Source organism: Trachypithecus francoisi, unplaced genomic scaffold (assembly GCF_009764315.1).
Source record: "Trachypithecus francoisi isolate TF-2019V2 unplaced genomic scaffold, Tfra_2.0 Lachesis_group21, whole genome shotgun sequence".
Classification (NCBI taxonomy): Eukaryota; Metazoa; Chordata; class Mammalia; order Primates; family Cercopithecidae; genus Trachypithecus; species Trachypithecus francoisi.
The window spans coordinates 26,369,368-26,373,481 of NW_022681467.1; positions in this window are offsets into that span (position 1 = coordinate 26,369,368).

Genomic DNA, 4,114 nt, shown 5'->3' on the forward strand with positions numbered 1-4,114 from the left:
TAACAGCCAATAGGAGAGCATCTGTGCTGCTTTGAATATCTTTCAGGGAAGGCCTGGAGGCTCTTTGATGTTTTTTTGTTTGTTTGTTTGTTTGTTGTTGTTGTTGTTTTTAAGATAGCGTCTCACTCTGCCACCCACGCTGGAACGCGGTGGCATGATCTTGGCTCACTGCAACCTCCACCTCCCAGGTTCAAGCAATTCTCCTGCCTCAGCCTCCCAAGTAGCTGAGACTATAGGTGTGGGCCACCACGCCTGGCTAATTTTTGTATTTTTAGTAGAGACGGGGTTTCACCATGTTGGTCAGGCCCGTCTCAAACTCCTGACCTTAAGTAAAACACCTGCCTCGGCCTCCCAAAGTGCTGGGATTACAGGCGTGAGCCATTGCACCCAGCCTCTGGAACCCCTTTTAAAGGACTCAACTTGATCAGGTTCACCCAGGTCAATTTCCCTTTCAGTTACTTCAAAGACAACTGATTAGGGATCCTCATTATATCTGCAAAATCCCTTCATCTTTGCCATGTAACATAACCCAATCATGAGAGTGAAACCCTGTCATATTCACAAGTATTGTACACGCTCGAGGGGAATTTCTGTCCACACATGCGTACCATGCACACCATTGGTGGGAATCTTCGGGACCATCTTAGAATTCTGCTGTTCTCTTTTTGTTTCTGGAATTTTCCGTGTTCTCCCAGACTTCTAGGCTGTAGCCTGTCTGATATATTTTCACCTGGCTCTACTTGTCTCTCTTCCCAGTTGAAAGGTGAGCAATTCACCTGTCACTCTATGTCCTAGCTCACAGCCTGACATGGCTTTGGTGCTCCATAAACATTTGTTAATGGATAAGTAGGTGTGATTCTCACATTGTAAGTGAAGATTAAAATGCTAAAATACTGTAGTTCTACCCTACTGGCTCCATCCAGTCCAAATTCAAATATGACTCGAGAGGCCCTGCCTGACCCGCCCTTGTACACTTCTCTGCCCTCACCTCACTTTCTCTTTCATACCATACTATAAGAACATTAAATCACTTCCTGTTTCTAGTGTATGATTTGCTTTCTCTTAGCTCCATTCCAGTGCCTGTGCTGTTTTCTTGACCTAGGACGCTCTTCCTTACGTCATTGACTGACTGACTCGTACCCATCCCTTGTTAAACAGCTTGGAGGTTACCTACCCAGGAAACTTCCTCATCACCCTCTCCTGCCCCATTGTGTGGTTCGTGCCCCTGTTTGGGCTTCCACAACCCTCTAAGCTTCCTTCTCCTTTCCTAGAACTTGTCATGCCTTCTATGTTAAGAGTCCCTCTCCTCTGCCAGCCTGAGCTGTCCTGGAGAGTAGAGAATGAAACTGCACTGGGTCCCAGGAAAGGTCTGATCTAGAGTTAAGACAATTTGTTGACCAAACAAACGAGTTCAATATTCTCCATGTTTGTGATTCTGAGTCTTCCAAGATGTCTGTGCTTCCTGGTGTCCTGGGCCCCATGGCAGGCCAACCTGGCAGGCTCTGGCTGCCCTGTGGTCTCCAAGCCCAGGCCGCAGGGCACCGTCACAATGCTCAGATCATAGCCTGACAGGCTGTTTTCTATTAGTCCAGGAAAATTTTTGAAAAATTCTTGCCCGACACATGGAACTCCTTTCAAAAAGAGTAGGCATGGGAGATTATGAAGAAAATGACTGTCATTTAGAGCTCCATGCTGATGGAGTGTAGTTAGGCAATGTGCTGCCCGGAAGGTAGAGTACCAGTCCAGAACAGGAGCTGAGTATCTCAACAGGCACACCTCTTCCTTCACCCTGCTGAGCACTTGACATTAGCTTGAGCATCTCTCCCTTTTCCCTGAGAACCAGCCACTTCCTTTCTTTTTAACAGAGGGTGAGAGGGGCCCAAGCTTCGCAATGACCACATAACTGTTTAGTCCTAGAGTTGTGGTGGTGGGAATGGGGTGGGGGTCACTGTTCAGTCACTACCAAAAACAAGAATCCAGCTGACTGGATGGCCAGCGCAGTAAACTGAGAAGGGAATAAATACCTCAAATTGCTTGAACAGGTTACTCTTAAATTGGGATCACTTAATTCTTCCTTCAATGGGCACTAAGTGTCTTTTAACCTCAGTGATGATTTATTTCATTTCATTTCTTTTTTTTTTTTTTTTTGAGATGGAGTCTCACTCTGTCTCTTAGGCTGGAGTGCAGTGGCACAGTCTTGGCTCACTGAAACCTCTGCCTCCCAGGTTCAAGCAATTCTCCTGCCTCAGCCTCCCAAGTAGCTGGGATTACAGGCAAGCGCCACCATGCCCAGCTAATTTTTGTATTTTTAGTAGAGACGGGGTTTCACCATGTTGGCGAGGCTGGTCTTGAACTCCGGACCTCAAGTGATCTGTGGGCCTTGGCCTCCCAAAGTGCTGGGATTACAGGCATGAGCCATCATGCCAGGTCTCAAAGATGACTTAGAACAAAGACTAGAAATGTTTTCAAACTTCTAGTGTTAATTTTGCATTAAGGCGTTTGTGTAAATGTGATACTTTAAATTCTTATAATGTTTAAGATAATTTCAAGAGCTTGGCACTGTGACTCATGCCTGTAATCCCAGAGCTTTGGGAGGCCAAGGCAGGAGGATCCCTTGAGGCCAGGAGTTTGAGACCAGCCTGGGCGACATAGCGAGATTCCCCACCCCCTCTATAAAAACTAAAAAAATTAGCCAGGCATGGTAGTCTTAGCTACTCAGGAGGCTGCAACAGGATGATAGCTTGAGCCCAGGAGCTTGAGGCTGCAGTGAGCTATGATCACTATTGCACTCCAGCCTGGGTGACAGAGTGAGACTCTGTCTCAAAAAAAAAAAGAGATAATTTTGAAAATTCTAACAGATTATTCTTGTACTAATTACAAATATGTATTTGAATAATAGATTTAGACTTTTGATTTTAAGATGAAATTTCATTTGTATTGACACATTTAAAAGTACTCATGACTCAATATTCTTATAAATTTATTATATTTACAAAAATTACACAAGGACTTGAAAGGCTTTGCTAGACAGAAAACTGTGATACTTATAAAAGAAAAATGAATTAAATTTCTAAATGCAGTTTCAAATGTTCAAAGATTTTAATTAGCTAAGTTTATTAACGGGACCAAATAAGTGATATAATTTACTAGATTTATGAATAAAACTGTAAAATTTGGCTGTGCGCGGTGGCTGCCTGTAATCCCAGCACTTTGGAAGGCTGAGGCGGGTGGATCACGAGGTCAGGAGTTTCATGGGTTGGAGGTCTCAGGATAATAAAGAACTGTTGTGGTTGGGGGTGGGAGGTGGAAGAGAGTCATCAAGCAACTGTAATTATGAGAACTTCAGCATAAAGAGCTAGTACTAGAAATTCGGGAGTCCACAATCACCGTATCAGGGATATAAGTAAGGAAATGGATGTCCAACTGGAAAGAAAGGAATGTCACTGGAGACGAGAAGGAAATCAGACCTGGTAAGCCAGAGAGCTACTTTAGATGAGTGGCTACTATTTTGCACAACGTAAGCGGGGCACTGTTCACATGAACGTCTACGTGAATGGCGCTCCTAGGCCTTGTGCAGTGCATAACCTGCGGACCCGTATGAGATGAACCTGCTAGATCCCCAAGTACCCAAGAACTGATGACAGGAGTTCGTGTGGGGAGATGAAACAGGAGGTAAAAAAAATAAAAATCCTTGGTAAGCAAAAATTGGTCATAATTGTGGAGTATTTACTATATGCTTGGTAATGTTCTAAACACTCTCAATAACCCTGTGAGTTCAATATTTTTATTATCATCTATACTATTTAACAGATGAAAGAAGCAAAGGAAATGACAGCTGGTCTTGAGTACACTCGCTTAAGAGCGCCACACTCTACACCGTAGAGTCTACAGCGCAGAGGAAACTAACTGCTCAGAGCGCTCACTGCGCTCCTTCCGCGGCCGGGCGTAGCGCAGGGTCACGTGCCGGCGCGGGGCGGGGCCAGCGGGGCGCCTTCGCGCCTGCGCGCCGCTGGCCGACCGAGCGGAGCCTGCCGATGCCGAGCGGGCGCTACGTCCCGCGGTCGGAGCCGCGTTTTCTCCCGGCTCCGCCACCAGCCGGGGCTCGGGTGGGGGC